The sequence below is a fragment of the Tympanuchus pallidicinctus genome, unplaced genomic scaffold (genome assembly GCF_026119805.1).
Source record: "Tympanuchus pallidicinctus isolate F22 unplaced genomic scaffold, pur_lepc_1.0 scaffold15, whole genome shotgun sequence".
Classification (NCBI taxonomy): domain Eukaryota; kingdom Metazoa; phylum Chordata; class Aves; order Galliformes; family Phasianidae; genus Tympanuchus; species Tympanuchus pallidicinctus.
In genome coordinates this window covers 10457516-10469678 of record NW_026294669.1, presented here as the reverse complement: position 1 = coordinate 10469678, position 12163 = coordinate 10457516, and the positions used below count along the sequence as shown (strand labels likewise).

At 40.9% G+C, this 12163-nt stretch overlaps 1 protein-coding gene across 6 annotated transcripts in view; it reads right to left on the bottom strand.

Annotated features, from left to right (window-relative positions):
• Positions 1 to 12163, bottom strand: part of SEMA5B (semaphorin 5B) — a 251698-nt gene that overhangs the window by 88284 nt on the left and 151251 nt on the right. The gene's annotated exons all lie outside the window — the stretch shown is intronic.

The following is a 12163-nucleotide window of genomic DNA, read 5'->3' as shown; positions in this document are numbered from 1 at the left end:
GTCTTGGCCTGAAAAAAGGGGGCAGTGTGCAATTAAACAAATAAAATGTGCATGTGATTCAGCTTATCCTATCAACACTCTTTTCTGGTTGTGCACTTAAGCTTGCTGTAGTGCAACCAAAAGTGGGAGAAAAAAAGGCACTGGAAATCTTTAATTGAAATCTTTAAGTGAAAGATGCATTAAGACCAAAGGAAAGTTTTGTGATTACTTTAATTAGCCAGGGCCAGTTTCATGCAAGCCAGAGAGATTGGGAAAGTTTTGCAAGGCACAGTGAAAAGAGATCCCACCTGAGCCTGAGTTGCACGAGGACCAGAAGTGAAAACAAACTTTCCATCCTGCTCTTCTCTATTTCAAACAATAGATTCTGAGCTTCAAGAATATGGAGAAAACAAATTCTAAATCCTCAGCTAAAAAAAAAATATAGAGGGAGTGTTTGTACTTTATCCAATTCAGCAGACATATCTGAATTTCCATTTCTTTTGCATATCTGGAGAAAGGATCTAAACTACTGTTCCTAGATGGCAGGATATTGACATGCACAGTGGTAGCACACAGAAAACTCAACTGCACTCTCTAAGCGTTTCTGCTTGCGGTTAACTGGCAATCCTTGCCCCACTGAGCCTCAACCCTTGGGTTAGTGTGAAAGACATCAGGCAGCTGCAAAAGCCAGGCAGAAAGAACAGAAGGAAACAGTGGGATGACAATACAGTCAGGGATCACACAAGGTACACAGGCAAGTGTGGTGTGAGCTTTCCAGGGAAGGTTTTGACAACACATTTAGATTTTGACTTTTTGACTCTCTGGCTTCTGTGAGGTTTGGTGCTCACAATCACAGCCTGTCAGAAAATATCACTTTTGATAAATCACCAATAACCAAGAATAAGTAGGAATCCTCCAGACTGGGCTGGGAGAAGAAGCCAGTGATGAAAAGTCCCCCATGCTTCACAAAACATACTTCAGTATCTATTTTATTGTTCTCTATCTACACCGTGCGTTACAAACCTGCTTTCCTCCGCCAGGTGCCTAATGCTCTTGATAAGCTAATTACAGCCTTCTGCTTATTTCATGTCAAGCTTAACTCCCAGTCTGAGCCTAGCTTGCAGTTCTGGCATGTTTTTTCCTTAATCTAAGACCATCTGTGCTCTATCAACACAGAACTCTTAAGTACAAAGGAAGAGAAGAAACAAGTATTGAATTCCCCACACATTTCTCCCAGCTCCTCTACTACTCAGCAATTCCAACTAATTTTGAAGGCAAAATATATCCAATCCTAAGTACACTGGAAGGCTCCAAGCAGGCTACAGTTATCTACAACTTTACCTCCATGAGATCCTTTCAGTGATCAATGGTGAGTCTGACAGAACCTGAAAATCTGTTTTTGCTTACATCTACATCAAAAGCTTCATATTCCAAATACCATTGTATCACTAGTAGTACATGCTACAGTCGAGTTCCACACTTTATTAATATAAAATCAAATACTTCTCTAGGAAACCAATTTGAATAAAAGCAATGGGATTGATTTATCAAGAGTCTAGAAGATATTTCCCAAGTTTCATCTACTGCTGTAGAATGGGAGCACAGAACTTAGGGATGCTGGCTCTCCTCCCCTCTCCCATCCCATCATCAAAATTCTGGGTATTTCTAGCCCCTTCTACACTGGGTCAGAAGCAGTTCCCACCTGCTGCTCCTGTAAGTGGCCAGAGCCCAACTGCTGTGTGTAGCATCAATCCACCTAGCTTCCTCCTACGGCTTGGGAACAGATGCCTTCAGATTCCCTGCTTGGTCTGTCACAGTTTGCCTTCTTTTGCCTCCTCTTCTCCAACACCAGACGTCAGCACCTGATGCTATAGTGAGCTCTGCCAAGCTTCATCTCAATAAGGAATTTACTTGCTCCTTTTCCTGCAAAGAAGACTCTTGATGCAATGTCTTTTATCCCTCCCTCCCTCCCAGCTCCTCTGTTCTGCTCTCCAGTTTGCACTCGCCTGCCAAACCAGGATTTATTTTCCAATTTTCTTCACTTCAAGCCTTGCCGTCACATTCCCTCTGCCACCTGTCTCTTTCCTTTCCTCGCTTCTACCACGTTTGTATCTGACCTCTACCAAGGTCAAGCATTCTACAAATGAGTCTTGAGAATATAATTATGCTTATAATTAAGTTGAGGAATACCAAATGATTCCCCAACAGGTATAATGCAGCATACTTCTTTGTACCTGTTCTGTCAGACTCGTTTTTGGTAGTTTTCAATGCTTTTACATTTATTGCGTTTTGAAAAAAAGTTTTTCTTTGCCTTGTTCTTAAATCTCCAGCAACTGCTTTCATAGCAAAAGCTACTAAATTTGTAACAATTACATTAGCCAGAGACATTTTTTTCTCCTGTCACTATGTTTACCACTAGTATATTCATGAACCATTGATCATTCTTTTCTGTCCCATGCATCAAAATCATCTCTTCTTAGGCAACTGCAGTTTATCTCTTAATACTCCCAGGCTAATTTCAGAACTTTTTTTGTCATTCTGAAGAAAGCTTCTATCTTTTCTCTTTGAGCTACCCTGCAGCCTATTCAAATGGCTGCAGCCCTATTATTCCTTCTTCTTTACTTACGAGGAAATGAACCATTCAAAAACCAAAAGCCATGCCTCGTCTCCTCTCTGAAATGGTTAACTAATAATTAAAGTAATGTACTGAACTTGATCCAATTTGCTGTCAGAAGTATTTCAGATGGAAAAATATCTTTACTAATCCCCTTCCCCCTTTTCTTTCCAAGCTGATCTCTTATTTTAAAACAAGTTTAAACAATTGCTTACATTTTAAGTATTTTTATCTCAAGGGGTAAGTTCCACAGCCCAACAATTCAATTTTTTACATTAAAAGAGTTTCCTTTAAGAAGTTTACAAAAATATAGTGAAAAGTTTGTCCATGGAGACACTCTTAAGTTGCATAATTTCTTATATTGAAAGCAAAGGTGAAGAAAACAGCTGGTTAATATTACACATACCATGGCACAGAATATAACAACTTTTCAGACTCACAATTAAGACAAATTCACTACATTTGCATATGCATATCACTGTGCGTAATACTTATGTGTTAAACAAAAAAGCTGTGTATTTCAAAGAACTTTAAGAGGACAAGCATCATCATCTCTGCTTCAGGTGTGGAGAAAGAAAAAGACAGGAGGTGGCTGGAAACCACCTCACCACCATAGCTGTCCAAATGTGAGTTGTTTAGTCTATGCTATGCTTGGTCTCCCCTGTTTCAAAAGAAAATAGTCTGCACTTGGTCAAGCTACCAATAAAAACATACCAGATAGGTATAAATACAGTGTGGTAACTTTTAGATGAAGTATTTCAGTGGCAGTAGAATACTTGGCAGGATGTTGTTCCTGTGGACCATCCACGCTGTGGTGGCACTCAGCTACTCTCTTATACCCCACAGCCAGATTTCATCATCCCCCCCCCGCCCCCCTTTGTTGGCACAACCTAACTTTTCTCTCTCACTGACAACACATTAGCAGCCAAATCACAGCAACGATTGCCTGACAGAATCCCAGAATGGCTGAGGTGGGAAGGCAACTCTGAGTCTATCTGGCCCAAGCCTGCTCAAAGCAGGGCCACCAAGAGCAGGTTACAAAGGCCAGTATCCAGGCGGCTTTTGAAGGATGTGAACTTTCATTTTCCAGTGTGCTGGGAGGCCTTTGGCACAGTCAGGTTGGTGCCTGCTTACTCATCTGTTCTCTTAGCACATGGGTGGTGCTTCCTTGAGCTCAGCCCAGGGAAGGCAGGTGAAGCCTTCAAGGCTAAAGCTCTCTGAGGTCATCAAAGGGCTGAGGGAAGCTGTACTGCACCAGACTTGACATCTTGTGGGAGTGATGAGCAAACCATCCCTGTCTCTGCTCCCCAGCTCTGGTTTTATGGTAACAGCTGCGCAGTCCATGTAAGTGACTCCACTGCATAGCCCCAGGCTCCAGTAATCCCCACTACATTACTCATTCAGAACCATTAACGTTTAAAAGAAGCTGTAAAACAGACATCAGCTAAACTGTTACTAACAGAGAAAGTGGGATTATTTATCCAGGAGGAAAAAAAAAACCCACATGCACTGACAAGAAATGTATTTACTATAAAATAATTCTTTTTTTTCTTAGAGGTCAATGGCTGGTTTAGAAGGAAACGTATGAGGTCATGCATGGGTCCTTTAAGAGAGGTGCAAATCAATAAATGGTGATTTTTTAATACTCTCTTTATAATGACTGGATGCTATCAGGGTCAAACTTAATCCCGTGCAGAGAGACAGCTCAAGGGACATGAATCATTTAAATCTCTCTTAAGCTCTGCTTTGAATATAAAATGTAGATATTTCCTTGCATTGTCTTAAAAAAATAAAAGGCAATGAAAAAATTGTTTTGAAGTCTATGAGCCATGTGCAGCTCTGCAAAGATTCAGAGTTAGAGCTGACTGAGAGCTGCGAGTCAGCATGTGAAACTCAACAGGTCTCTACTACCACATCCACCGCTCTTAGGCTGTGGTTTCATTAAAGCATAGCCAACAGGAGCTGATTAGCCTGCAGGACCAGCCCCAGGGCTGGCTATATCACAGCAGTGGATGAAGACATGGACAGGGCAGGGACCAAAGAGCCACACAAATTCTTTGAGAGACTGCTGGGCACCAAAGGGGGAAGCAGGAAGCATCCTACATTGGGGGGGAAAAAAAAAAAGGGAAAAAAAGGGCAAATAGATGAGCTGAAATACATTTGGTAAAGACACAGAAGCAACACTGGTGGCAAGAAGTGAGAAGGCTGTAGTATTTATTTTTTTTTCATTTTCCTTCTTTTACTTTTCTGTGTAAGGTACGATCAATGGTTCTAACTGTAAGTTGCAAGGAATAAGAACATTAGTCTTCATTTCTTACACATAAAATGCCTGACAGGGCTTTATCAAATAAAAAGCCCAATATGCCACTGTTATCAGTAAGTGACTTCAGCAGCTAATTAAATTCTCAGTTTCTGAATCCTGCATGTAATATTTGCTGACAAAGACCAAAACTCCTGCAGTAATTTTGGCATTTAAGTGAGGTGAGGCAAGGAGGGAGGTAATGACAACTAACACAAATGCAGGTGACAACCCACAGCTGACAACCACTTCACCTGCCCCTTGTGAGCCTTCCCTGCCTCCAAACAAGCTGTCCAGCTCAATACCAAGTATGAATGCAAACAGCTATATCTTCTGCAGCTCCTCTATATGCTATGTAACCCCATGTGTATGATTCTCATGCGTACATATACATGCATGAATACAAACATATGTAAATATACATATGTATGAGACCTTCCTAATGCCTAAATACTCACTTTAAAGAGCAATTGTGTTGGTCACAACCAGGCAGCCCACTCTGAGCCAGTTTAGCGAATCTGTTAATGCACATACTGAAATTATGCTCCCCCAGTAGAGCATGCAGCATGTTCTTCAACAGTTCTCAGAGGAAAATAGGCATTTATTTAAAGCTAAACATGGGCTTAAAAGCTTTGCTGGATATAAACTGACTCCTAAGCTGAGTTCTCTCAGACAGAGGGTATGCTGTGTTCCAAAATCACTTGACATCACAGAGTGTGACAAGTGATAGTTTCTTCTGCTCTCTGAATTTCACGTGCTGAGTAACATAGGGACAAAACCAGTCCCCGGTGGCTCATGTCAGTGCAGTCTAGAGATCATGGTTCTCTGCAGCGAGGAGCTATAAGGTGTGTCCTTGGAGGAAGAAGCACAGCCCTCAGACATGGCCAACTCCTGGTTTTCATCACCCATCTCTCACTCCAGATAGAAACTTCTTCCTAGATAGATCTGGGAAGGGAACACAGCACCTGAAAGCTGCAGCATAGCTCTTGATTTGTCATTTTAAGGAGGGGTGTGTCTGGGGAGTAGATTTGATTTGGGAACCTGAGACCGTAAGACTAAAAAAGCTGAATATGCCGGAAAGTTTGTTCAGCCAATATAAGCTTTATTACAGAATAGTTTTAAACCTCTAGGCTGAGAGTGAGAGGCTTTAGGTGCAGCTTTGGAAGGTGATTTATGAATAGATTTATATGTTAATCTGCTAATAAAAAATGTAGCATACTGATAAAATATGTGACAATCATAACTCAGCTATAAGCCACATATTAAATACTGCATCTGCTCTGGTAGAGGCTTTGATTATGTTTTTAAATGAGGGAACTGCATTGGGCAAGAAATAAAGAAATGAATGTTTTATCTAGAAGTATGTACCCCATAATTCAAAGAAGTATCTGTGAATCCGCAAGAAACAAATAATAAACTGTTTTTTTAAAGAAATGTCTTGTGGAAAGTGAAGCTTATTTCTGAACATATCAAAATGGATCTCCTCTCAGGTGGCACATAAAGCTACACAAAGTGGTCTCACTCTCCCAGAATTGCTTCCCAAACTGGATTTTAAATTGGATAATAATCTTGGCTCTCCAACTAGATTGAACAGATAAATACCTTCAGCAAACCGGGGCCTACTTTTAAGCACTCACAGGTTTGCACTGTCATATCAGTGCACACTTTCCTCTTGATTTTTGAAAGGGTATTTCAAAAAATGGAAATGCCTCTGACTCAAGGATGTGCTTGCAAGTAAATCTGAAATACATCTCCCTCTTTCTATTGACAAAACTCCCACTGCTTTACAAAGAAGCTCTAGAGTCCTTTTTCACAAGGGAACAAACGGTGCATGGATACATGGGCAGAGGATGCAGCAGTGTGAATCAGGCCCTGCGAGCCCATCTGGATGATGCCTACCCAAGATCTCCTGGGGATGTAGGATTTATCCATCATTTGTAAGGTTTCTGATGAGTGCCAGGATTCTGTGAATGTGTTCTAAATCCTTTAAAATTCCTGGTGAAGTATTTTCACCAGGAAAGATTACTCAAGAGACAATTTGTACTGTAAACTGTATTTCTCACAGCTCCCTGTTGGTGTTGTTTATCATATTTTATTCAACTGCACAGAGAAACCCCAAGTAAAACCCTGCCACCTCTCCTCGTACTTTTATACACATGCAGAACACTCATCAGCACAGTTTCTCATCAGCACACATAAATGTGGCAGTACTGAGCCCTAAATAAGTAGAAAATAATGCATTTAATGGTTGGTTTTTTTGATTCAAAGTGCAAAATACAAAACCCGTTCCATTTGTTGCTATGTGACATATTTAGGACTGAAAGGCAAGTCTTGTTATTACTAAACTACATGTTGTTGATGGGTACTGATGATTTACCAGTGATTATGCCACAGAGTTAAAGGTTCCCTGGGGAATAGCAGGGAGAGAAGTGTGACTTCAAGAGCAGCTATTCAGCTTGGGAGCCTCCTTTCCATAGCAGGGAGGTTTCTGCTTCTTAGAATAAGAGAAGTAAAACTGGGGTAAATGCCCAGTAACTGGGGTAAATGCTGCAGTTCATCTGCTACAGGACTATACAGAAGTATTTCATTCCATTTTTTTTTTTTTTTTTTATATCCATTGCAAAGCCCCATGATATCAACAGAAAGAAGTTGACTTCATTAAGCTTCAAATCAGACCTTCAGACCTACTGCTGCTTTGCACATGTTGCTAACTTTGAGCTTGGGTTTAAGCTTTGTGCTTTCAATGGGTCTGCCCTGGTGACTGGATACATGCAGGGCAGCACCCACAGGAATAACTGTGCTGTCAAATGAATTTGGAGATCTTTTTAGCATCCTAATGCTTCGCAATTGGGCCATCAATGTAGATGCTAACAGCTCTGCTGCTATAGAGCAGCACATAACCCTATGGTAACCCTCCCACATCCTGAGTTATGGCCATATGACATGTAAAATGGCTCTCTTCTGATCTTAGTCCTCACTCATGAAAATGAAAAATTAGATTGCTAATTAAAGCATGCTTTAATCCTGAAATTCCAGTGTTGAGATTTTCAGATAAATAAACCGTCTTCCACATAGTTTTCCTACAGGTGCACTTGTTGATTCTTCCATATTCTGTTGAAATATGGTTTATTTTTAAGAAAGGGACTGGATACTCATGAACCATTTTAAATGCTATTAACCTGATAAAACATAATTGGTTGGCATATGAACTTCACAGGGTTGGAAAGAAACTTTTTCCTTAAAGATCTCCCATTAAAAGAAATAATTGGAATGAAAACATTATATGATAATCCTAACAGTTTCCATTAGAAGAGAGTCCAAAAGGGGCCTCTGGGTCCAGATGAAAATTTTTAGTTGCAGACTTAAAGGAAAAGAGTATGTCCCAAACAAAGTTAATTATTTGAGATGAGAGCAATGCCAATTCAAATCCTCTTTCTAGTTCCCTCAGAAAATAACCTGACCCAGAATATTTGTATCCCAAGTAAGCATGAGTCTACCTCCTTCTCTTTCAGATTTCAGAGATGTCAACAACCTTGTTTTTATCACAGTGCAAAATACGTTGGCGTCTCCAAAAGGTTTTGGAAATGGAAAAGTCATTTCCCACTCGGTTCTACTGAGAGCTCTAGATCCCAGGTAAAATGGAAGGGATGGGGGGGTAGGCACCGTGCTGAGATTTATGAATTGCCTGCCAAGCAGCCTGCTTTTAACACACACCAGAGAGTAGGATTCCTTGCTAAGAAGTCCTAATCAGCACTGTGCTTTTTAAAAAAGTTGTTCAAAGGATTATGTTTTTAAAATGACCCTTCCACCCACTCTATTAATTACAACACACAAACTCCAGCAGAAAGCAGAATTTTCTATGGCCTCGCTGCAAAAGCTGCAGATTAGAAGCTAACCTTGTTTCAGGCCCATACATAAATTAAACAGCATATGCTCCATGTGCACATCATTTTAAAAATGAGTTCCATAAAGCATCTAATATTTACAGCTTATAAAGCATACAGAAGGGGAGTTGAAAGACGGAGATGAAACTTCACATGGATTTTGTTTAACAGAGTTGCTAAAAGATTAAGAATGGCATCCATTTTAAAACTTTGTTTCTTTATTGCTGCAGGAATTTTATGCTGTGCGCCAAACTCTCCAAACTTAACAGGTGTTTGTTTTTGAATATCCTGCCTGGGGCACGGTAAGATGCTGATTTTCAGAAATTCTCTAAAAATGTACCTCAACGTTGGCAAGAAAGGCTGAGACAAAGAAAATCTCAAATGATCCCCAAGATACCTTGGCCCCAGTTTTCTTCTGGATGTTGACATTCAGCCAAACCTCCTTCTCACAAAAAAAATAACCACCATCAAATTTTCTCCTGCAACTGACACTCATTTGGTAAAAGGTTTCTCAGACACAGAATGGAATTCTTAAAACATTTCAGAAACAAAGAGAGGAGAGGAGAATCTAGAAAATTGTTCTGCAGAGCACAAAATGAACTAGTTCTGCTTCATTCCATCACCAGCTCTCAAGCAAAAGCTCAGTGCTACAGTTCTCTGCGATGCAACGTCAGCAGCACAAACAGAAAATCCAAGTTGGGATCAAGTTCTGCCGCACAACAGAGTAACAGGAATAAAAAGCATTTGGTTCAGAGAAGGAATCCAAAAGAAAGAGCTGGGAACTAAGAAAAGAAAAGAAACAATCCCTTCATGAAAATATAACGTATGCCATAAGCTGACATATCCTAAAATTTACTTCTCCCCTGCACAGTAATAACAGCCATTCTATAGGGTAATTTTTTTCACACAGCTCTTTTTCAGTAACTTGCCCACAGAATGCTAAATTTCACCTTTTGCGTAGAATCATGGAATGGCCTGGGTTGAAAAGAACCACAGTGATCATCTAGTTTCAATCTCCCTGCTATGTGCAGGATCGCCAACCACCAGACCAGGCTGCCCAGAGCCACATCCAGCCTGGCCTTGAATGCCTGCAGGGATGGGGCATCCACAACCTCTCTGGGTAGCCTGTTCCAGTGCATCACCACCCTCTGAGTGAAAAACTTTCTCCTGTTCCACTGCAGTTCCAAGACAACTACTTCCTACTGCAGCTCCAGGGAAGGGCTTTTATGGTACTGTAGAATATTCTTTTCTGTGGAGATCACAAAACTGAATTTTTATTAGTGGCAGTCCAATCCCAATTGAAAAGTAATACCAGAAGATTAGCTTCTGAAACTAAAATGTATTTTCAGGAGTGGTGCCTTCACAAAAAGATCCTCGGAGCTGGTGGAGAGCTCTTGCTCATTTTCATGGACTTTGCACTGGCTTTAAATGAAAGCCACCCACAGCCATTCAACAGGTAGAAGGAAAAAGCAGCCTTTAAAATTCTGGGAGCTCAAAACCCTTCTAAAATCAGAAAGTAACTACATAGTTAACACTGGTCTTGCAATATACAATAGATTTAAAGGGGATCATAATCCCCCCAAAGAAGAATTTATTCCCATAGAAAATCAATGAATAAAATAATATCGTGATGAAAAATTTTATAGCTTACTTAATGGCAGGAAATATTCATTTTCTTGTTAAAGAAAAGATATCTGTCAGGAAAAGCATGCATTAGGCAGAGCGAGCTAGTAAATCTACCCATTACAGAATGAGAGACAGAAGTACTGAATTTGCTATGTAAGCAGGCACTGGCAAGGGGATTTTGCTCCAGCAAGATACTGTTGCCAGCCTTGCTGAAAAGTTGGTTGAGAGCCATCTACTTCATGGGAGCACCCTGGCCTCCTCTTCTTTGCAGGGCTGCTGTGGGGCTGCAATGTGCCCTTGCCTTTTCCCTGTGGAGACGGTAGAGCCTAGGGATACAGCAGGCTGCAGGAGAGCACTTGGTGGAAACTACATTTAAACTTCACCCCATGCTGCTGCAGTGTACATCCCTCCTGCTGCCAGGTTTTGCTCCACAGCAAGCATCACCTGCTGTCTTATGGAGACATCCCACTCCATCCCACAGAAGTACAAGTGTAAGGGAGTAGATATCTGCCAACAAAATCCTGCACCTTGATTTAGCACCACTGAAGACTAAGTCCCAAGAGCAGAAATACATCAGACCACAGCCTAAAGAAGAAACTCTACTCCCTGATCAAGTCTGACAAGATCCACACTGTATTTTAGGTACAAACAAAGAGGAGATAAAAAACAACCCAAATTAGCACTGTGACTACCTTCTTAAACTGTGTTCTTGCCCTCCATAGATCTAACTACAGATTCCTTGCGTTTTTAGTCTTGCTTTGTGATCTGAACTTTAAAATGATACACGGCGAAGGAAAGGTGGGAGGGGGTGCTTCTAAGCTGCATCATGTGCTTTGTGGAGGCGAGCCAAGCAGCTACTTAGGCAACCATTAGGTTGGGAAACAATCACTTCCATCATTCCCAACACGTGTGTCAACATAATTCCATGCTCTCTTTGTCATGCAAACAGTCTTGGCAAAGTGACCGGATACACCCAGAAAGCAGGAGCAAACTAAGCTCATTATGTTAACCCGGAGATCCCACAGCATCCTCCAGTGCCATAGAAGGAGACTTCCCATTTTTTGCTGGGTAGGAAAGAAAATGTGGTGCACTGAGAAGAGCTCAAGCCAAGCCTGGCTTCAGAAGTGCATAAAGGAAATTCACAGTAGATTTTCATAGAAAAGGACCTCATATCTGACAAGCACAAGAGATTGCATGGTGCAGTGTGATCACAGGCATTGCAGAAGGTATAGCACCTCACATAACTAGAGACTTCCCTCTCCTGTATGCTTGCTGGAATCCTTCCAGCCATGCTAACACAGCACTGCAAAGGGAAACTCCTGCCAAATGAGAGTATCAGCTTCTCTAACTCTTTATTATTGTCACTGGTAACTCTGGACTTTGTTTTCCATTTAAAGGAAGATTCAATGCATTTTACATCCATTAAACATCTTTTCTTCTCTCCATCTATACTTACACCCCCTACTAACAGCAAAAGGCTTGTGCACAGAAGAAAGGCTGAAAATATTAGCCCAATGGCTTCTTTATAAAGCATGCAGAGAAAGAAGACCTTTCCATCTGCCTGAAAAATGCTGAATACATCTTTGGTGCACTAACAACTGTAGAATATAGGAAATATTCCAGAACACAGGTATTCATTTAAAGATAAGCAGTTGGAGTTTTCATCAAAAAATTTTTCAGCATCTTTCAATTCCAGGTTTAGTGCAGTGAGAGGAAAGTCCTAACACTGCTGAGTATTAACAAATCCCTTCAAACTTCGGC